Below are 24351 nucleotides of genomic sequence, written 5' to 3'. Positions count from 1 at the left end.
AGAGAGCAAAGTCCTACAAGACATGAGTCTCTATCAGTTTATCAATGTCTTAGTGATTTACAAGGAAAAAAGCATTCTTGTCAATAGTCTAACTTCCAGGGACCCATAACTCAATTTCCTGGAGCCCTAACATCACCCTCCCTTCCATGAGTGATGGTGGGAAACCGAAGTGAAAGGGAAACTAAACAAAATTAAATTTCTCTATGACCTGCAGCTCATTGACAAGGACCTGAAATGGGCAGAGTAGAACAATCCTCCAGGAAGTTCCCAACTGTCTTAATGTTAATGCCTTACTAGAAGGAAAAACAACCTTAATTTGACAAGTATCCTGAGGGTCTTCCTTAGCATATGAAAAATCCTTTTGGACACCTCCCTTTTTCTTACCTCCCCCCAACTTCCAAGTATATAATCACACATTCTTCAAGACCGCAGTGCAGCAGCTCTTTCTGCGCATGGGTCCTGTCCTTGTGCTGTAATAAAATCACCTTTTGCATCAAAGTCATCTCAAGAACTCTTTCTTAGCTGTCAGCTCCAGACCTCACCAACATTAAAAAACTACATCACTTCCCAAACGCATTATCAAATCTTCCCCTTAGAGGTAGCCACTATTCTTGCAGTAACTTCCCGGGAGTCACTTTTAATACCAAACATTCCTTCGCTCTCATCTTCTGAAAAGACTATTATTTCTCCGTTGAATCACCTTTGCATCTTTTGAAATCAATTGACCATGTACATGTGATTCTATTTCTGGATTCTGGATTCTGGCATTGACCTATGTGTTTATCCTTTTTCAATTAACTGGGACCAGAAATCAAATGATTTTGATTTGGTGGCTATATTGTGATCAGTGTGTTTCTTCATTAGCTGGGATTTGAGACAGTAATCAGCATCCTATAAATAGAACATAGGACAAAGAATCAATAGAAATTAATTCTAGTACAAGTCCCATCATCAATGAGCTGAAATCACTATCCCTATATGTCCTGGGGGTAAGGATACCTACAATCACATGGGATTGTTGAAAGTCAAGTGAGAAAACAGAAAAATTCCTTGAATGGGCTACACAAAACCCTAAAATACTTTTCCAATTTTCATTTAGGAGTCTAATTTTAAGTACATGTAAATACCAGTTTCTATTCTTTTCTCCACATCTGAATATTGAAACTTGAACCTAGGACTTTAAGCAAAGAGCTTTGGTCTTGATTTGCATCCCTTATTAGTCATTATAGGAGTGAAGCATCTATAGTCAAAATTTTCCCTCAATATTCCCTGGGAATTTAGGCATTTTCATAATAACTTCCATGCAGATTTTGCCATCTTCTTTTCCCTCAATCTAGAATACAAAGTATTGAAATGCTAAACAAAGATCATCTTAAGAGTTAGAGAACATTAGTAAAAAAAAATGGGGGGGGGGAGGCAGGATGGGGAGCTTCTTTTCTATTGATAATTTCAGGAATAACTGACATTAGAAATGGTAAGTGATTCAAGAATCCAGTGTCCTCTTTCCGACTTTATCTCTCAAAAAAAACAAAACAAAACAAAAAAACCATCAATTCAAATTAAGTCTGAGTGATGTCAGTTTAACTGCCAATAAGTCAGTCAAACTGACCAGGAAATAATGCTATTAATTCTGTTGTACTTTTAGATTGGTAAATGGAAAGACCCAACCACTGCAACAACCCACTGGGTTTTCACATACACTCTTCCTTGGTGACTAACAGTTTCTCATTCTTATTTCTTTCTTTTTCTCTTATTTGTTTACAGCATTTTAAAATTCTAATTTAATAAACTACATAACAGAATTCAAATCTTCACAAAGAGTTTTCCAGTTAAATGGTTTCTCTTCTTCTGAATTATACAGAAACATCTAGGTTAATTTTTGCCTTAAATTACAATCTATCAAAACTTTTACTCACTGAAACCAACAATACATTATATGTTAACTGAATTTAAGTAAAATAAAATTAACAAAACAAAAAGTTTTAAAGTTCAGCAGACTTTTAAGAACAAATTAACAATTATAATAAATATCATATAGTTATTATCTGAATATTATTCTTGAAAAAGCATTTGAAATAACAGTTAAATTCTACATTCCCTTTAAAGTCAATGCATATAAAATGTCACTATTTTAATTTTCTAGGTCATGGTAGCCTTGAGTTATAATTAGTTTGGATTCATATATTTTGATTCTCTGCATCCTACTGATAATATTTCAAGCTTCATAACACACTGGCCATATGAAAATACCATATATTTTTACAATGACAAATACTGATATAATAATAAGGCTGATTGTGTTCCTCTGAATTATGTATTTGTATCCATCCACTGCAGAGTAACTTCAACAAGACTAAAGTAACTGGGGACTTGAGTTTCTGAGAACATAGTAGACAATCTCCCTTAAAAGACATAAAGAAAAAAAAAAGACATAAAATCAGGGCACATGGCTGGCTCAGTTAGTTAAGTGTCCAACTCATGATCTCCACTCAGGTCTTGATCTCAGGATTCTGGGATCAAGCCCTGCACTGGGCTCTACGCTGGGCATAGAAAAATATAATACATATCCCTTTAAATAAATAGCTAAGCTCACAAAAAAGCAGAAGGGTAAAAATCAGAGGGAGCTTAAAAGAAGGCTATTTTAATAATGCAGAAGACAAAACCTGGAGTGCCTGGGTGGCTCAGTCAGTTGAGCATCCGACTCTTGGTTTTGCCTCAGGTCATGATTTCAGGGCCACGAGATCAAGCCCTGAGTTGAGCTCCATGCTCAGCATGGAGTCTGCTTGATGTTCTGTCCCTTCCCCTATGCCACTTTCCTTGCTCATGCTCTCTCTCAAATAAGTAAAATAAAATATTTTAAATAGATGAAGATGACAAAACCTAAGCTCCATCCAAAAGGTAGGGAGGAACTGAGACTCCTGGATAAAACTGCAACTTTCAGAGCTTTTCCTTCTCAGCAAAAGGATTAACAAGCCAAAACTCTGTTCTACCTAAGAGGAGACAACAATGAAATGACATGAGATGTCAATCCCAAATTATAAAATACAGGAAGAAAAAAGCCACCATGATGGTTAATTTTCATGTCAACTTGACTGGGCTAAGGGATACCCAGATGGCTGGTAAAACATTATTTCTGGGTGTGTCTATGTGGGTGCTTCTGGAAGAAATTAGCATTTGAGTCAATAGCCTGAGTAAAGAGGATATGCCTTCAACAATGTGGATAGACACTGTCCTGTTCATTGAAAGTCCAGTAGTAGAAAAAGAAGAAAGAAGGATGAATTCTCTATCTCTCTTGATTTGGGACATCTATCTTTTCTTGCTTTCAGACATGAGAGCTCCTGATTTTTAAGGCTTCAGCCTCAGACTGGGAATTATACCACTGGTTCCTCTGGTTCTTGGATCTTTGGACTCAGACTGAGTTATACCATGAGTTTTCCTGGTTCTCCAGCTTGCAGATGGCAGATCATGGGACTTCTAGGTCTTCATAACTATATGTACTGATTCCTATAATAAACCTCCTATCTATACATCTGTATATTATCTTATTGGTTCCATTTCTCTAAAGAACACAGACTAATATGGTAACCATGAGTGAGAGTACGTAGAAACAAGCTATAGAATTTAGGCCCTGAAGAATTTCACAAAATGGGCTAAGATACAGAATGAAGAACAATATATCATTTTATTTTTTAAAAGATTTTATTTATTCATGATAGACACAGAGGGAGAGAGAGAGAGAGAGGCAGAGACACAGGCAGAGGGAGGAGCAGGCTCCATGCAGGGAGCCTGATGTGGGCCTCGATCCCGGGTCCCAAGGGTCACACCCTGGGCCGAAGGCGGCGCTAAACCGCTGAGCCACCCGGGCTGCCCCAATATATCATTTTAAAAGACCAGACAAACTTGGAAATGAGTCACCTAGAATTTCTAGGAATGAAATATAACACTAAATTCAAGTGGCTGCTCTAATTTCAAAGGAAAATGTTAAAAATGCCCACATTGATGTCTGAATTTATATAAGAGATTTTTTAAAAAAATATTTTATTTATTTATTCATGAGAGACCCAGAGAGAGAGGCAGAGACACAGGCAGAAGGAGAAGAAGTCTCCATGCAGGGAGCCCCACGTGGGACTCAATCCTGAGACTCTGGGATCACGCCACGGGCCAAAGGCACACACCTACCGCTGAGCCACCCAAGCGTCCCTATAAAAGAGATTCTTGTAATTTGTGCATAAAAATTTCTAGCAGGGTGCCTGGGTGACTCAATTGGTTGAGTGTCTGCCTTCAGCTCAGGTCATGCTCTTGGGGTCCTAGGATCGGCCCCACATCCAGCTCCCTGCTCAGGGTGGAGTCTGCTTCTCCCTTTCCCTCTGATCTTCCTCCCCACTTGTTCTCTCTCTCTCTCTTTCTCTCTCTCCATCTCAAGTAAATAAATAATATTTTTTAAAAAAAGGTAAATTGTTTAAAAAAATTTCTGGCAAGCATATCGGACGATTCTTTATCCAAAAATATTTGGAGTTATTAATGTAACAATATTGCTTTAAGGAATATAGTCCCAAGCTCTAGAACTTGATAATTTGATTTTACTGTTAAAAAAAAAAAAAGCTATCTTGTTCATTCATCTAATCACTTAAGAAGCACTTATTGAGCACCTCCTATGTGCTGGGCAGATAGATAAAATTAAGTTTTTAACATCTCTCAGTATGAAAATATGAGGAAATACTTAGCTTATGATTGTAAAAGAAATTGATTTTTATGTTAAGGCCCAAGTAGACTAAATAATGAAGAAACAAGCCAAGACTCAGGAGACTTTCATTATTAAGTTTAGTTAAGAATGCACAATTGACAATCAATACTTTTGCAGCTAATATACTATCTCAATTCTCATCTAAATACTTTGCTCACTCTACTAACTTCATAAAGAGACTGTTAGGGTAACACAAAAATAGATGTAAATAAGTTTTAAATGTGCCATATGGATAGAAGTAACTGGTCAAATAACATTTTAAAAGTTAAATAATAAAAGACTTATCATGTGATTTGTTCTATATTGGTTGATCCATCTAAAATGCTTTAAGAGAAAATCTTAAAGGATACCACTGGGAGACAATTCTCCATAGGTCTCTCACATTTCTAGATATTTTATGAGTCAAAGCCCTGACTTCCTCTGTTCCAGACTTTTCTTAAAAAAAAAAAAAAAAATGATAGGGGATCCCTGGGTGGCGCAGTGGTTTAGCGCCTGCCTTTGGCCCAGGGCGCGATCCTGGAGACCCGGGATCGAATCCCACGTCGGGCTCCCAGCGTATGGAGCCTGCTTCTCCCTCTGCCTGTGTCTCTGCCTCTCTCTCTCTCTGTGTGACTATCATAAGTAAATAAAAATTAAAAAAAAAAAAAAGATAGTACAGCAAACAGCTTTGGAAGATAGTCACCCTTTGGAACAGAGAAGGGTGACTTAGGGAAAGACTCCTTCTTAGGAGAGGAAGCCTAAGTCATTGCTTGGAGGCCTCTTTCCCCATGCTCTTCTCAAAAAGGAGCTTTAGGTAGCCACCCCCCCCCTTTTTTTTTCTTCAAATGAAACAAAAATGTCCTACTTTCACTAATGTTGGAGTTCCTTTATTTAACCTACCATTTCGGGGTGAGAGCAGGTTCGTTTACTGTCTAGTATTATCTTTATTATACACACCTAGGGCTCGGAGTTCCTCTGCTATAACGAATGTAATTAACTGCATGTACAGGTGTCGCCTGACCCTCTTAGCATCACTCTGGTGGAATAGGGGCTTGGGCAAATGGTGCAAATGCTGATGCTCTCACTACAATCACTATAGTACCATGAGTAAATAAATCATTTGTCTTTACCCAGGAACCTGCTAGCATCCATTAAACTGTGACAGATTAACTTGTTAGTTTGCAAATAGTGTAAAATCTCAGACTCTTCACATTCTTGAGAGGCAAGAGCCACAGTAATTTTTCTTTATTCTTTAGTCAATACAACACTCAAGTACACTGGGTCATGCTGTTTTGTGTTCACTGACTCTGTAATAACCCAAATTTGCCACAGTCCACAATTTATGCAAATGTTTGTATTCTTCTGCTTCAAGATGGTTTTCAGTGACCTTCTATTATTAGACCTATCAGAGCTCTTCAATTGGGCCAACCCCATACAATATTTCATCATGAATATCAATATTTAGGAACTAAATTCCTTACCTCTGGCTTTCCTTTATTCTTTTGAAGAAAATGTTTCATAATATTGGATACGACTAATGTTAACACTTTTTTAAAAGATTTTATTTATTTATTCACGAGAGACAGAGAGAGAGAGAGAGAGAGAGGCAGAGACACAGGCAGAGGGAGAAGCAGGCTCCCTGTAGGGAGCCTGATGTGGGACCCGATCCCCGGACTCCAGGATCACGCCCTGGGCTGAAGGCAGGTGCTCAACCGCTGAGCCACCCAGGCTGCCCTAATGTTAGTATTTGAAACAATTTTTTAAGTCCAGAGAACCTGAGTTGTCCAAATAGAAAAAAACAGCACAATGAAAAGCAAAGTGTAAAGAACCATATAAACGTGAATCTGTTAGGTTCTAAAGCCTTATTAGCTGGAGATTTTTTCCTCATAAACATATGTGACCAGATGTAAGAAAATGTAGAGGAAGGCTGCCTGGCTGGCTCAGTGGGTGGACCATGTAACTCCTGATCTCAGGGTTATGAGTTCAAGCCCCACACTGGGCGTGGAGCCAACTTTAAAAAACTGTAGAAATGTATACAAGTAAATGCTTGCTATTAGAAAAACAAGTCAAAGTGCAGATCTCAACTAGAGTTGATGATCCAGAGATGGTTCAGGTGTGATATATTTAAGAGATTCACGTTTACTCAACAACAGCTGATCACACAGGTATGCCTCTGTTGCTTGTTGTTTTGTATTGTAAACAAAGTATAGTTGGTGGGCAATCTTATTACTAGGTAATGATGACACAAATACTACTAGTAGCAGACATGTTATTAGCAGTACCAGGACAAGGTTTGAAGGCTTTAACAAGACTCATAAAATCATTGGCTCCACAGGATGAGAAAAAAGTAAAAATCCAAACTGCAATGTTTTTTCTGTTGACCTCTGATAAAACTGAAACAATTTAAGTCTAAAAATTGAGTTAATTATAGAGATTAATTTTACTGATTTTAATAGCATCCAAATGTGTGTTTGGAAAAGTGAGACTATAAGTACGCAGCACACTGTTCTGGTTTCTTCCTTGTTCAAGGAGTAGTCTCGATTTTCCATTGAGTTTTTCATTGAGCTATGATTTTTTTTTTGTATTTTCACAACTCAAATTCTATGGATTCAAAAGGATGTTTCAAATACTAACATTACTTGCATAAAATGTTTTAAGAACACATCTGGTAATACTGAAAGGTCTAGACAAAGCCATATGAAGATACTGATAAAACTTAAAATATAAATGAACAGGGGTATCCGTTAAGTTTTCTAAGGAAATGAAAAATTAAATTAACCTTAGAATCATAAAAAAACACTTGGTCAATTTAAGAACTGGATGATAGTTTAGGTGCCTTGCCATCCCTATTCACACACTGGTTTTTCCTCGATATCATACTGCCTTCTTATTTGTAATTTTTAATAATGAGTATAGACTATCAATAAGACTATGTCCCTGGTGTCTACAACATCCAAGGAGAAGAAGCCTAAGTCATTGCTTGGAGGCCTCTTTCTCCATGCTCTTCTCAAAAAGGAGCTTTAGGTAGCCAACCTCCTTTTTTTTTTTTTTTTTTCTTCAAATGAAACAAAAATGTCTTACTTTCACTAATGTTGGAGTTCCTTTATTTAACCTACCATCTCGGGGTGCCTGGGTGGCTCAACGGTTGAGCATCTGCCTTTGGCTCAGGGCATGGGGTCTGGGATCGAGTCTCACATTGGGCTCCTTGCAGGGAGCCTGCTTCTGCCTCTGCCTGTATCTCTGCCTCTTTCTCTCTGTGTCTCTCATGAATAAATAAATAAAATCTTTAAAAAAAAAAAAAGTTCTTTCTTGCCTCTTCCTAGCTAATCCCAGCTCCTAGAAACAATTGCTACTCTGATTTTTTTAAAAAATCATAGATTAGTTTGCCTAGGAAAAAACTTCATTTAAATGGAATCACCGTATGATTTTGTGAAAGGCTTTTCTCAGCATGTTTTTGAAATTCATCATATCATTGACTGTATCAGTTCATTCCTTTTCATTGCTGAGTAGCACTACATTGTATGAATACACCATAGCTTATTCATCCATACTGTTGATGGCCATCTAGATAAGATTTTATTTATTTGAGAGAAAGAGAGAGAGAGAGATAGCAACAGAGAACATAAACAGGGAGGAAGGGAGAAGCAGACTCCCTGCTGAGCAGGGAGCCAGACATGGGGCTCTACACCAGGACCCTGGGTTCACGACCTAAGCTAAAGGCAGATACTCAACTGCTGAGCCACCCAGGCATCCCAAGAAGGAACTTTCTAAGATGATGGAAATCTATATTTTGATAGGGAATTGGTTACACAATTGTATGCATTTTCAAAATTCATGAAATGCCATGTTTAAGATTTAAGCACTTCTGTGTATGCAAATTCTACCTAAAAAAAACACAAGCAAAACTAGCCAATAGAATGTATACAGAAGAATTTAGAGAAGAAGCATACTGATGCCTACAACTTACTTTATTTTTTTAAGATTTTATTTATTTATTCATGAGAGACACAGAGAGAGAGAGGCAGAGACACACAGGCAGAGGGAGAAGCAGGCTCCATGCAGGGAGCCCACTGTGGGACTCAATTCTGGGACTCCAGGATCACGCCCTGGTCTAAAAGCAGGCACTCAACCACTGAGCCACCCAGGGATCCCCTACAACTTACTTTTTAAAAATATTTTTAAAATAGGTGGGAATGCCTGGGTGGTCCAATCAGTTAATCATCAAACTCCTGATTTTGGCTCAGGTCATATCTCTGGGACATGAGATCCAGGCTCTCATCGGGCTCTGCACTCAGTGAGGAGTCTGCTTGAGATTCTCTCTCTCCCTCTCCCTCTGGCCCTACCCCTGCTTATACATGCACTCTCTCTGTTTCTCTCTCTCATAGATAGATAGATAGATAGATAGATAGATAGATAGATAGATAGATAGATAGAATCTTAAAAAAAAAAAAAGATTGAAGGGTACCTGGGTGGCTCAGTCAGTTGAGCCTCCAGCTCTTGGTTTCACCTCAAGTCATGATCTCAATCAAGGTCATAGGATTTAGCCCAGAGTCAGGCTCTGTGCTCAACATGGAGTCTGCTTCAGATGATCTTTCTTGCTCACTCACTCTCTTTCAAATAAATAAATAGATAAAATCTTAAAAAAATTTTTTTTAAAGTTTTTTAAAAAGGTAAATGGGTGGAGAGATAGTAATCAAGCAAAAACAGCAAAAAAATTTTTTTCAGCAAAATGTTTATAATTGTAAAATATCCATAGTGGGTATACAGGTGTTGCCAAGCATAATTTTTTCAAGTTTTCTGTATGTTTAAAATTTTTCATAACAAAAATCATGGGGAAATTACTTTAAAAAAAATCAAAGAAGATGAGCAGCCATCTATGGTATGTAGACCTATATAGACCTAAAAACAGGTGTGCATTCTACTACTTATGATACACAGAATGATGTTTCTTAGAATTTAATTAACATGTCCACTAGCTCCTTGATTTTAGATTTATGTGTTTTCTTTGTTTTTTCTTACTATAATAATTCTACATTGTCTTGGGAAAGTTACTCAAATTCATTTAAATTTCTGTACACAAAAATTATTTTTAAAACAGAGATACCTGAAAAGTGCTCCATGAATAAGAAATGTGCCTTTCAGCTTGCCTTAGAATTATTTCTAAAAGATCTGCAATTTAATAAAGGACTTTAAAACTCTTGGTTTTCCAGGCCTCACTTTATTTATTTTGAAGATTTTTTTAAAAAGATTTTTTATTTATTTATTCATAGAGACAGAGAGACAGAGAGAGAGAGGCAGAGACACAGGCAGAGGGAGAAGCAGGCACCATGCAGGGAGCCCGACGTGGGACTCGATCCAGGGTCTCCAGGGTCATGCCCCAGGCTGCAGGCGGCGCTAAACTGCTGCACCACCGGGGCTGCCCATGAAGATTTTATTTTTAAGTAATCTCCACACCCAACATGGGGCTCAAACTCACAACCCTGAGATCTAGAGCCACATGCTTCACTGACTAAGCCAACCAGGCACCCCTCCAGGCCTCATTTTAAATGAACAAAAATTAAAATGAAACATTCTGTGATATATAACTATTCTCTGAACATAAAAAATATGATAATCATAATACCTCCTTCACATTGAGCTCTTTCCTCAGTGGTCAAGGATATAATATCAACATCATATCCACAGACATGCCTGCTGCTCCTTGAAACTTGATCAAATGTGTTTGATCTTGCTGGACTGTATTATGGTCAAATCAACCTTTAGTCATCCCTGAAATTTAATTGCTGAAGCAATCCCATAGGGTCTCATTAAGCTAATTCAGACAACTGAAAAGATCGAAATGGCCCTCTCTATTCTTTTTTCTGAGTCCCAACCTTAGAGTCAGCTTGTTAGTCTCAAGCGTCACCCCATTTCTTTTCATTGTACAAAATCCTATTAATAAAAATTTGACACTCCAAAAGAAAGCAAGATAAGTACTTCTCAAAATATAGGGACAGATTATTTCCCATTAGCTGCTCTTGGTCTTCATTTTTTTTTTCCAGGGATCCTAATATCTCCCAATTCCATTTTCTGTTTCTGTGGACAGTATTCTGACTTACATGTCCCGCATTACTAGGAAAATGTTTCTATTAAAATCATTTGTGTCATTTTTTTTCCTGTAACTGTTCTCACATTTATCTTCCTCTCATTATTTTGTGACTCATATTTTAATACTTTGATGTATTCAGGAGCACACACCTTTCTAAGGAAGTGAGGTGGGCATCAGAATTAAAAAAGGCATTGAGAATGATCAGTCTCGGTTTCATGCCCAAGAGTCTGAAGACTAGAAGGATCGTCCATTAACATAACTTCTGGTCAGCTGTCTCTTGGGACTAACTGATTAAGAAACTACGCTGATTAGCGAGAAAACAAATTGTTTTCTCAAATGGATATGTAAAAATTAGAAAAGACAAGAGCTGTGTGAAAACACTTCTAAAGCTCATGTCAGTTCTATTTCTTCCCCCAATCTTAATCTACCCAAACCAAAGTTCTTATTAATATTATCCCAAAATGCTAAAATTGGGATATAATGTCTTGAAAATTTTCTACTCAATGACAGTGGATGAAACAGAAATCATGGTTAGTGTGACAAACTGCTATCTGTTCCTCAATATCCATTCTCCCTTCCATAGTAATAAATCGGACAAGTAGCTACCCAGGATAAAAAAACACTTGTCTTTCCCTTCCTTGCAGCTAAATATGGCATGTGACTAAGTTCTAACCAACACGATATAAGTGGAAGAACTGTTGTGGCAGCTTCAAAGAATCTTCCTTAAAGGATAGTAAATATATACTTTTTGCCCCTTTCTTTTTTGCCCCTTTCTTTTTTGCCCCTTTCCTGCATTCTGTTGTTTGAGATGTGAATATAATGTCTTCTTGGGCATGAGGATAAGGATATACCCAAGGGACAATGGAATGACAAATGGAAAAGTCTGGGACTCTGAGGTCTGTGTAGAACAGAGCCTATCTTGGGACTTTCACATAAGAGGGAAATAACCTTTTATCTTTTTTAAGCTTTTGTTAATTTTGATCTCTGTGACAGACAGCCAAACTTAATACCAACTAATACAATAAGTAAAGGAAAATAGAATAGTAAAGAAATTCCTTTTCTTTCTTTCTTTTTCTTGGGGGGGGGAAGGGTGAGAGGGAGAGAGATAATCTTAAGCAGGCTCCACACCCAGCACAGAGCCTGACATGGGGCTTGATTTCAAACCCTGAGATCATGACCTGAGCCAAAATCAAGAGTTGGATGCTTAACCGACTGGGCCACACAGGTGCCCCAAGAGATTCCTTTTGATTGAGTTGTAGAGTCATCCCACTAAAACAGAATGAGAAGATGATTTATTCTCTAAGAAAGGAGATGAGGAGATTTTAATTACTATTCCTCCAATATAATGAGGCAGATCCAAATAATTGTGTAGCATAAATAAGAGTCTTTATAAAGGGAACTCAGCTAAGTGAATGAGCTAAATCTTTGGCATATTCACAGAATGCTGATAGTTGCTATGACGCTTACTCATGTTGAATATTTGACAGAGTACATGAGCTTACTGAACCATTAACAGGCTTTACCAAATATATGACTTTAAAACCCTTTGGACTATTTACAGTGTTGCTTTCAATCAATTCCAGGAGGCCCAAATGGAACCAATTATGATATAAGCACAGGAGACATAAAAATCAATTTCTGAAAGAGTCACAAAGAAAATCTGTAAAAAAATCATCTTAGCATAACAGGGCTAAATAATCAATGGGATATATTATATAATCACTGTCAGAAATTTGTCAGTTTAAAAAAAGTATCAAGTGGCTTGAAAGACTTAAATGTCATAGAAGACAAAGACTGAAGTGGAAGAAAGTTTTTTTTTTTATATAAATCATTGACTTAGACTACAAGATACAATATGAAAAAACGGTAAACTTTTCAGGAGCAATAAAATTTCTTACAACTGTATAGAATGACTACAATTTAAAAAAATGATGTTTTCTAAAAATTATGAATTGGGATTGGAGAAGTCTATGTGAATCACTGAAACTTCAGAGGCCTCAAATGGCTTAGAAGTTAAGTGGACTTTCAAAATAATCAAAAACTGGGGGATCCCTGGGTGGCTCAGTGGTTAAGCACCTGCCTTCGGCCCAGGGCATGATCCTGGAGTCCCAGGATCGAGTCCCACGTCAGGCTCCCTACATGGGGCCTGCTTCTCCCTGTGCCTGTGTCTCTGTCTCTGCCCCCCCCCCCCCGGTGTCTCTCATGAATAAATAAATAAAATCTTTAAAAAAATAAAATAAAATAATCAAAAACTTAGGGCACCTGAGTGGCTCAGTTAAGCATCTGCCTTCAGCTCATGTTATAATCCTAGGGTCCTGGGATGGAACCCCATGTCAGGCTCCCTGCTCAGCGGGGAATCTGCTTTTCCCTCTGCCTCTCCCTTCACTCGTGCTCAGTCTCTCTCACTCTCAAATAAATAAAATCTTTAAAAAAATAAAATAAAAAACTCCAAAGTATAAACTAATTGTCAATCTAGAAGCCTATCAGATATATTGAGCCTATCTGAAATGAGTAGGTAAAAAGATAAATAAGCTGCATCAAAAGCATAGAGCAAAAGGTATTTTCTCTAATAATCTGTAAATTTCTTTATAATCTTCTCATTAGAGTGTTTCTGAACCAATAACATAAGTAAACGGGAAATAAGAATCACAATCACAAATATTCAACCCACAGATTTTTCAGAAATTGTATATATCAAGGTACACTTGTACTTTAATTTCACATTTGTTACTGAACTTCCAATTACAAGAAAGAAAAGTTAGTTCCTTAAGGGAAAAAAATATGTCCAATTTCAAATAGCAATGGCATGTTCCTTAACTAGGTCAGGTTCCAGAGTTATCAGTTATACATCTCCATAGAGAAAATCAAATGTAAAGGGGCAGACTTTTTTCTCAGCTTTGTCTTCTCCAATGATAAATACATTTTTAACCATTATATGACATTAGTCATCTTACAAAATGAAGTCTTTATAGGAAGACACATAATCCTTTATCCCTCTCAGCAGGCCTCTTCCTAAGTGATAAATTCTTTCCTAAACTGAATTATTCAAATAAACAATAAAATGCAATAGGAGAGAAGACAAGGAAAGTTGGAAAAAAATAATGGGGAATGTTTTCCCCTTCCTTTCTTTCAAAAAAGCAGATACAAAATTGTATAATGTGCACACTATGTTTAAGTATATTTTTAATTTCTAAGATTTTTTAAGATTTTATTTATTTGAGAGGAAAGACTCCCTCTCTTTGAGGGAGACAAAGCAGACTCCCCACTGAGCAGGGACCCTGACACAGGGCTCAATCCCAGGACCCTGGGGTGATGACCTGACCTGAAGGCAGATGCCTAACTGACTGAGCCACCCAGGTGCCCCTAAGTATATTTTCTGAAGCTCTTAGGATATAATAACTGGAAGTAAATATATAATATACTAGTAACTTCATTGGGGTGGTGGAAATCAGTACTAGAGATTTCTCTTTTTTCTGTATTTCAAATTTTCTCCCACATTAGTTTTATCACTTTTATAACTGAACAGTGAAATTACAAGTAACTTAAAAGCAGGAAAAGGTTTTTGTTTTGCTTTTTTTTAAGTTATTTATTTATTCATTCATTCATTCATTCATTCATTCATTCATGAGAGATACAGAGAAAGAGAGGCAGAGACACAGGCAGAAGGAGAAGCAGGCTCCCGGCAGGGAGCCAGATGTCGGACTCTATCCCAGGACCCTGGGATCATGCTCTGAGTCAAAAGGCAGACACTTAACCACTGAGCCACCTAGGCATCCTAAAAGCAGGAAAAGTTTTTATTTTTTTAAATTTATTTATGATAGTCACAGAGAGAGAGAGAGAGAGAGAGAGAGAGAGAGAGAGAGAGAGAGAGAGAGGCAGAGACATAGGCAGAGGGAGAAGCAGGCTCCATGCACCGGGAGCCCGACATGGGCCAAAGGCAGGTGCCAAACCGCTGCGCCACCCGGGAATCCCAAGAATACTTATTTTGTGCTATGACTGAATGCTTCATCTAGAGGCTTGCCGTCCGAAATACTAATAGAATCTCAGGCCTCAGCTCAAATGTACAGAACCTACATTTTAATATGATTTCTAAGTGTTCATATGCTAGTGAAGCACTGTTACAGAGTATCCATCTAAGAATAAACACCTGTGTTGATTCCTTTCTAAGTCCTTCCTATATGTTAGTCTACAATGATGATATTTTTGGAGTTACCTGTTAGATTTATTCATGTAATTCAGTAAATACTGACAACAGTATTGACAACAGGAGAAAATGAAAATAGGAATATATTAATCACACCATTACATTTTGGGTAATATTTTAAAGGAAAGCATAGGTCCAAATTTCAAACCCAAGCCATCATTCCCTATTACATTAACCACATCCACTGAGACGAATCAAAAGCACAATATGAATATATCAGAGAATCTTTTAATAAAGGTTAAACCCCACTAATGAGGAAACACTAGAGGGTGTTTAGGTTAGCATAATATTGCAGTTCTAGAATGCCTGAGTAAGCCCTGCCTCTATCTTATTAAGGCATTTTAGCAATTTTGACTGTTCATTTACTTTGAAATGTCCATTTTGGGCAGGCTTTCTCAATCTCAGCATTATTGTCAGTTCGGGCTGGATAATTCTTTGTTGTGGAGGCTGTCCTGTGTATCTTAGGAGGTTTAACATCATTCCTGGCTCTGCCTACTAGATGTCAGTAGTATCTCCCCAGCTGGTACAACCAAAAATGTTTCCTACATTGCCAAATATCCTCTGGCGGCAATCCCTCTGCTGCAACCCCCAATGAGAAACAATGATCTAGGAAAAGAACAATCATAAGAAAGGGGTCTTGTTAATATAGGTCAATGATCTTACTTGGGATTTTCCCAAAAAGACTCGGTAAAGAGTATAACTGAGTTTATAAATTATAGACAAATTTGTGAGCTTTGTTTTGAAAGCTCCATGAGAGAAAGGGCTAATAAGTCTGTTTTTTCTGGCTATTGTGTTCGCACCAGTTTCTGGCCTGTGATAGTGTTTGACAATGTTTGTTAAATGAACTAAACATGTAGATACTATACTCTCAGTATTGGGCAATCAATTACTATTAAATTTTCAGGTTAAACTATCATATTTTCTACAATGTGTGTTGTCATTTCTTAAATGTATTTCACTCACTTTAATGACAAAAAATTATACTAGTTAAGTCACTTCTAAAAATTAATTATTAAAAACTATAATGTAACCACTATATCCAAACCAATTATGACTCTTAGGAGAGCAAAGGGAAACAAGAATAATGCCATGGAAAATTATCATAAGAAAGAAAGCCCCAAGAGGAATCTGTGCTGAAGATCTAGGAGCTCAGGGAACTACTATTTAAAGAAGAAAGAAGTTTGGGTTGCCTGGGTAGTACAATCTGGCTAAGTGGCTACCTTCAGCTCTGGTCATGGTCTCAGGTCCTGGGTTTGAGCAGGGAGTTAGGCTCCTTGCTCAGCAGGGAGTCTGTTTCTCCCTCTCCTTCTCCCTCTGCCCCTCCTCCCACTCATGCATGCACACTCACTCTCTTCCCGCCTCTCTCTCAAATAAAGTCTTTAAAAAAAAGATTTAAAGAAAGAAGAAATTTTAAGCTTTGTAAACCTTTTTGTACAGATGCTTTCTCTTTGCTTGGTTTTTTGTTCACATCTCATCTTAAGGCTTCACAGTGTTCTCCAAATAATCTAGACAAGTAGTTTTTTGGCACCACAGACTCACTTTCAAAATCTGATGAAATAAATGGCTATTATGCATCAACTGGAGGAAAAAGAAAAAGAAAAAACATCTGATGAACTCTTTTCCTAGGAAAAGGCACTCCTATACAAACATTACCATATAATTTCAGGGAGTTTGTGAACCTCCTACTGATGGACAATGGTTTCTCTTATTCCTGCATGTGTTGTCCAAACCATAAAATGTAGTAATGCCATGAGCAACTCAACAAAGGAAATCTCATTTCAAATGGAGTCAGGAGACCAGAAGGGGAGCTTTCACACCCTACCACCCAGTCTCAATTATAGACCCCAACACGAAGATGCCTATAATTTCCTACCCCAACAGGTAGAAAATTTTCTCTTTACTTAGCAACAGCCCAAAGAGAGACTGTTACAGCTCAGCCAGTGAAAAATCACCACACTTGAAGCTTCCAATTTACCCCAGCAGACCTTTTGTTTATAACAGCTCCTTCCAACTCTCTCTTATCCTCTCTAAAAGAGCATCCCTCTCCTTTGTTCTCAGAACTTGCCTATGGTTTACCATAACTTACATATCTTGAATTGCAATTCTTCTGTTATTCCCAAATAAATCAATACTACATGTTTTATGGTTGCGGTCAACTTCAAGTAAGTGTTGAGATTTAGTTTCTCATCCAAATTGAAACAGTCAACTGACAACTGTATGGTGATTCTGAAGATCTCATAGAGTAGGTGACAAAAGTGCTTATAAAATGTAAAGATCTGGGCAGCCCCGGTGGCCCAGCGGTTTAGCACCACCTTCAGCCCGGGGTGTGATCCTGCAGACCTGGGATCGAGTCCCACGTCAGGCTCCCTGCATAGAGCTTGCTTTTCCCTCTGCCTATGTCTCTGCCTTTCTCTCTCTGTGTGTGTGTCTGTCATGAATAAATAAATAAAATCTTTAAAAAAAAAAAAAGGAAATATCTCCCCAATCAGATTATAAAGAGTAGGCACTATATATTTTAACTCTCCCGAATATTGTCTAGTGTCCAATAAAACTAAATGAATGTTTCTTAATGCCTATCTCAAGCAAGGAACTCTGTCTTATTTCCATAGTCGAGGGTGGTGACAGAAGTTAACACTTCTAACCTGCATCCAAAAATAACATAGAGAAACCAAACACTACTTGCTTCACAAAAATTTTACTCACCTAGTCCTATCTTTGTAAGTCATCTATTAGTTCTGTAGCTCCTGTGGTAAGCTAAACATCTGTAAACATGAAAGGTCTGGAAATTATGAATTGAAAAGAGACAGAAAAAAAATCATCAAAATTTTATCCCTCAAAGGTTCTATCTGGCTAAATTCTTTGAATTAGGTTGTTAAGCTTTGATGCAAAGAAAAGGAACTGTTTGGAAGATCAAGCCAACTGATAACAGGTGTAAGGATCCATAAGCTCTTTGCATAACTTCTTCAATAAATGTTTCATGGGGAATTCTACAGTAATTTTTATTTTCAGGCGTAAAATTGTGGCAAATTACGAATACCACAATGGATAACATTCCCCAGTTCTATTAGAAGACATGGGGCTCTGGAAAATACTACCCGCTTTTGAAGTCCAGTTCAAGTCACCATTTCATGAACTCTATCTATCTATCTATCTATCTATCTATCTATCTATCTATCTATCTATCATCTATCCATCTATCTATTTTAAGATTTTATTTATTTATTCATGAGAGACAGAGAGAGGCAGAGACATAGGCAGAGGGAGACGTGGGCTCCATGCAGGAAGCCTGATGTGGAACTTGATCCTGGGACTCCAGGATCACACCCTGAGCCAAAGGCAGACGCTCAACCACTAAGCCACCCAGGCATCCCATTATGAACTCTTTTATTAACTGGTCTCATTTCCCTTGACTGAGTTGTGTAGTATTTTTGTTCATAGTTGTTTGAGTCATGTTATCATATATTTTACTGGTCAGAACTGCATATACAGTACCCATCTTATCTCCTCATCCAAACCAGGTTCTGTGCAGTGTATCTGTGCAGCACAGAGTAGCTACATATTTAGCACTTGCTAAAGGATAGGTGAAATAGAATAAAGTTCTATGACTAATCTAGGACTCAATTTCTTCTATAAAAACAATACTAATAATCCCACTACCCCAATGTCTGATAGATCACATCAACATGAATGTGATGACAGAAGGCCTCTAATAGTTTATACAGGAAGAAAGTAGGCCACTCTTCTCATAGTTGGGAGCCTGTTCCTTGGAGGTCCTATACACAAATGAGCAGAAGCCTGTTCTCTCACCAGACTGTATTTTTGATAGATGATGGGAGAAGGAATGGGACTAAAGTCCTGTTCTGTCACTTTTTACTTTTCTTCGATACTGGCTGCTACATCATAATGCTTGTTTCACACTTAAAAAAAAAAAAAAAAAAAAAGAATATAAAAAAAGAAACAGTAATTCCAGTCCTTTAAAATCTATTTTGCAAAGATGCCAAGACAACAAAGAAGGCACTTAAAATCAGCAAGCACTTTGGAGTTTGCACTATGCAAACAAAATATATTTAAGAACTACTTTCACGGGCAGCCCGGGTGGCTCAGCGGTTTGGCACCGCCTTCAGCCCAGGGCGTGATCCTGGAGACCCGGGATCGAGTCCCACATCGGGCTCCCTGCATGGAGCCTGCTTCTCCCTCTGCTTGTGTCTCTGCCTCTCTCTCTGTATCTCTCTGTGTCTCTCATGGATAAATAAATAAAATCTTTTTTTTTTTTTTAAGAGAGCTACTTTCACATTTCTAACTTCTGTGCCTAATTTCCAATTTAAATTGGTACTTTTTAAAAATGAGGCCATCAAAGAAATCAGTAAAAAATATCAAAGCAAAAAACTGAAATCAACATAAAGCAAAAGCAAGAGATTAACCAGGATGTAGATTAGAAAGTTATCAGAAATAAGATGAAGACTTCTCCCTTCAAAATGGCACCTCTTCTCTACCTGATATTGCAAAGACTAACTGGAGAGAATGAAGCTCTGTTACGTAGCCAAAAATTCAGGTAAATCTGCAAATTAAAATCTAGTCTTCCTTAATCATAAGGAAGGAAAAAAATAAACTGGGCTACAAATTTGCTGCCAAAATTGACAAAAGTTTTAGAATTTAATTATTAGTATATTTAATACAAATAAGAGCAGCCAAAAGGCAGAAAGAACACCTGGAAATTAGCAGCAAGAAGTCCATAAAAACAGCAAAGACCAAAACCTTACTACTTGAGAATGACAGTTTTTCTGTGGAAAATGTTTTGATGCCCCTTCCCTCTAGAGAAACAAAAATATTCTAGAAGTGATATTATAAATATTCCTAAATGCCATAATGAATTCTACAGAGCTATTGTGAACAATAACACTTAGTATTTAAGACATGGTTTAAAGGGTCATTTAAATAAGTATTTTGTTTTCTTTCCCATTATTCAGGCTCTACCTACACACAAATGTACACACACTCTGCTAGTTACTCTGGTAAAAATCTATAAATCTGCAATCCCTTCTATAAGTCAAACCAATGAAGGCTCATCAAAAATCATAAGCTGGGGATCCCTGGGTGGCGCAGCGGTTTGGCGCCTGCCTTTGGCCCAGGGTGCGATCCTGGAGACCCGGGATCAAATCCCACATCGGGCTCCCGGTGCATGGAGCCTGCTTCTCCCTCCGCCTATGTCTCTGCCTCTCTCTCTCTCTCTCTCTGTGACTATCATAAAAAAAAAAAAAAATCATAAGCTGAAATAAGTATTCAAGAAAAAACTGATGCAGAGTCTAGCCAGAAATAGGTAGGAAAACAAAATACACATACTCAAAAAACCCATCACAATATATTTAGGGGAAAAGAATGACTCAATGCACCTATGATTATTAAAAGTTATTATACTTACCTTGGAAAATTATATAGGACCGTCTTTTAAATAGCTTACTCCATATTCATCCTTAAGCTTCTTCTCTCAATCTCTGCTTAGACAAAGTACAGTTGACTCTTGAACAACATGAGTTTGAAGTGCATATCCACTCATATGCAGATTGTTTTCAATAAATATGCATATGGTACTATAAACATATTTTCTCTCCGTTATGAATTTAATAATACTTTCATTTTCTCTAGCTTACTTTACTGTAAGAACACAGTATGTAATACATATAATCAAATATGTGTTAATCAACTGTTATTGGTAAGGCTTCTGAACAACAGTAGGCTATTAGTAGTTAAGTTTTTAGGGAGTCAGAAGTTATACACAGATAAATGACTGTATGGGCGGGCTGGAGCCCCTAACCCCAGCATTGTTCAAAGGTCAGCTGTAGTTCTAAGATTTTGGTGGGGAGTTCTCCATTTAGGGAACTAAAATTTTGGGGAGAATGAGTTAGGCAATCCTTACCCAGAATTATTAGCCTCTCATAACATCTAGCCATTCTTCTGCTCATTAATGCAACAAGTTTATATTTGGTATCACTATAGCTGATGAAGTCATAAGTACCTGTGATTCAACAAGAAATAAGAATAGCATAATTCCTACTTTTGTGGCCCTTAAAGTCTGGTGAGACATAGTAAACAAGCGACTACAAATGATTTAGGCATTATAAAAAGGGAAAGAGAGGAGCCTTAGAAGGTATTATAAGGGTAACTAACCCAGACAGGGAAGTCAAGGAAAAATGTCCATAACCAAAGGACATCTGAGATACAAAGGATGAAGAAGACTTAATAAGCGATTTTGTGCACACCAATGAAGGAAGAGCATGCAAGAGGTGCCAATGGCCATGCCAGCTGGGCAGCAGTGCTTGCCAGCCAGTTGCTGAGCTCTTTGAGGTACAATAGAGCCTATGAGATGAAAGAAGGCTATCCTGACGTTTTCCAAAAACACACCTCATATAGGATGGCTGTGACAAAACCAATAGGAGCACAACCATATGTAATGAGCATATCAGCAGCTGCAGATGAATGCTCATGTTCATAACTATGGTGGTTAAAAAGTCTTCATTGCCTCAAAGGTATATAATTTTAAGGAAAAATGAAGAACTGGTCAAGAAGACATGAATTGAAGCAGATGATAAAAATTAATATTTAACACTGATCACCTCACAATAAGTTATATAGAAAAATACATGTTTGAATACTTTGTTTGCTGGACAATAAAGTCTATTATCTCTATTTTTTTTTAAAGAATAAATTAGGCTATGTTTCCCAGGATAAGCAACTATACTTCTTCCCGGCTATTCATATGAAGAATAATAGTACTCTTTCACTTTCTCTCTTACACCAATTTATCATCCTTGTTTCTAGGTTCATGGTGTGTGAAGCCCTAGGACATCCTGAACAGCATGTATATATGAGCAGGAAGGAGACCACTACAGAAAAGTCCATTCTGCCACTGTTTTCAATTATTTGGTAGGCAGATTTAGAAATAAAATTCAAGTTAACAAATTTAGTAAAGGACAGAGGAAATAGGACATACTTTTAGCATATGAGACACCACAAAATGGCAACAAAAAAATTCAAAAACCTTTCCTTATGGAATTTAAAACGGATTTCAGAGAGAATTATTTCTAAAAATGCATAAAGGCACAAAGAACTGAAAAGAGGATGGCTAACAAAGAAATATGAAATAAGGCAGTGAACTCAAGTCTGAGAATTTAAAGAGACACCTTAGATCACTGGGCCATTGTTAAGTAGAGGCATCTTCAGTCAACAATTACTATTCTTGTTTAATCTCCAAATCGTGAAGATATAAACTATGCCCTCTGCCTAACACTATAACCAGTATCACTGGCTTAGCTAGTATTCCCAAAGGCTCTTGACTCATAGGCAAACCTCAAGATGATGGATGACAGGGTTTTAATCTCTCTGAATAAAACTGTGTGTGTTTAGTAGGTTAAAGACTAAACATTCAGTGTTCCTTAATCCAAAGTTAAAGAATACCTGACAATCTTCTCAAATGTCTAAATCTTCAGGGCAGCCCGGGTGGCTCAGTGGTTTAGCACCGCCTTCGGCCCAGGGTGTGATCCTGGAGACCCGGGATCAAGTCCCATGAAGGGCTCCCTGCATGGAGCCTACTTCTCCCTTTTTTTTTTTTTCCTACTTCTCCCTCTGCCTGTTGTCTCTGCCTCTCTCTCTGTGTGTCTCTCATGAATAAGTAAAATCTTTTAAAAAACATAAATTTTTTTTTAAAATGTCTAAATCTTCAAATAAAAATAGGTTTGGATTATTGTTTGGCCTTAAAAATAAAATGAGGTATTTTAATTTCTTGTAAATACCTTCAGACTGTAAAAGCATTGACTGGCTTAATATCTCACCTTCATCGAAGAGTTGTTTTTACAAGGCATTACTCCAGTGCCAGCATATAAAATACATGAAAACAGCTCAGGAAGTTTATTAATAAACTCCTTTTATTAATAAAACAGGAAGAAAACATGTATCAATTTTACAAATATAATTTATTAAGCAAAGAAAACTAGAAGTATTTTTCATTATAAACAAATCAGAGACCCAAAATGTTTGATCTAGAAATAGAGAGTCATTTAAAATAAACTAAAGCTATAAGTAAAAGAAATTTCAGGTGAAGCACATCATATGTTAGATGATGACATCTACGGACTACATACAATATTGCATCACTACATTAGTCATGGATATCTGAGGCAAGAGCAAAGTTTTCGGTGGTGTGTGGAGAGGCCACTTCTAGGCAACAGGCTTGGGCAATGGAATGTAGAAAGGGCCCACAGAGACCCCTTGGCTAAATACAGACAAGTCCATCAGGTGATCCACCTCAAAATATCCAGAGGTCCTAACTAACCAATGGGTTACTTACAACCAGGCACAGTCCCCCAAAAAGGGAAAATTCCATACATGGCTATAACTCCTCCCCTCCCCTCTTGAAAAAAAAAAAAGCCCCCACCCACTGCCTCATTGTAGTCTCTTCTTTGCTATCCTGCCACATTACCCCCCTCCCCCACCTGCCCAGCCATTCCCTTGCAGTGTATTCAATAAACTTCAATCTCCTTTGTTCTGCCTCAGGTAAATTCTTTCATGGCCTGCACCACCAACCCCCCAAACCAGTCAGGAGACACCACAGTGTGGACCAAAAAGATCTCAATAATTTCTTAGGGATAGAGAGGATAGCAGTGTGAAGAGGAGGATGGTGATCAACGGCCAAGGAAAAATCTCATATTAAAGAACATAACACAAACAAGAAGCAGGCTGACAGGGATGTACTACTACTCGCAGCAAGACAAATCAATGCTGGGCATATATAAATCCAAGGATGCCAAACTTAACTTTTTTCTTGAAATATTTTAATTTAGGGGTGCCTGTGTGGCTCAGTGGGTTAAGCATCTGCCTTTGGCTTATGTTGTGATCTCAGGGTCCTGGGATTGAGCCCAGTATAAGGCTCTCTGCTCAGTGGGGAGCCTGCTTCTCCCTCTCCTGCTCTCCCTGCTTGTGCTCTCCCTCCCTGTCAAATGAATAAATAAAATCTTTAAAAAACTGCATCAAAATACATAATAAAAATACTGTTAATAGTAGTTATTCTCAAGAACTGAGAAATCTGAAATGGTTTTGAATTTTGTTATAGAATTAATAATAATAACTATGAGGTTTCTTTTGCCAATTTTCTGTGATCTGTCTCATTGTTATTGTTAGAAAAAAAAAGATTTGTTGGCAGCCTTTCTTACAACTTGATGTCTAATGGAAGATAATGACTATTTAAAAACATACTCATACACACATACACACACACATTTGTGTGTGTGTATGTTGAAAATTTTATATTGATTTTCTTTTAGCTTCTAAGAACATAAGTAGATA

General features: G+C 37.5%; 1 protein-coding gene and 1 long non-coding RNA gene across 6 annotated transcripts in view; both read right to left on the bottom strand.

The window, feature by feature from the left end:
- Positions 1-24351, bottom strand: part of COMMD1 (copper metabolism domain containing 1) — a 186544-nt gene that overhangs the window by 38173 nt on the left and 124020 nt on the right. The window lies entirely within an intron of this gene.
- On the bottom strand, positions 16456-20632 carry LOC129511952 (uncharacterized). The gene is made up of 3 exons (XR_008664949.1): positions 20435-20632; positions 17719-17777; positions 16456-16593 (listed from the first exon to the last, which is right to left on the bottom strand). It is a non-coding gene; the product is annotated as an uncharacterized LOC129511952 (long non-coding RNA).

The sequence above is a fragment of the Nyctereutes procyonoides genome, unplaced genomic scaffold (genome assembly GCF_905146905.1).
Source record: "Nyctereutes procyonoides isolate TBG_1078 unplaced genomic scaffold, NYPRO_anot_genome, whole genome shotgun sequence".
Lineage (NCBI taxonomy): Eukaryota > Metazoa > Chordata > Mammalia > Carnivora > Canidae > Nyctereutes > Nyctereutes procyonoides.
This window is presented reverse-complemented; position numbering and strand designations above follow the sequence as displayed.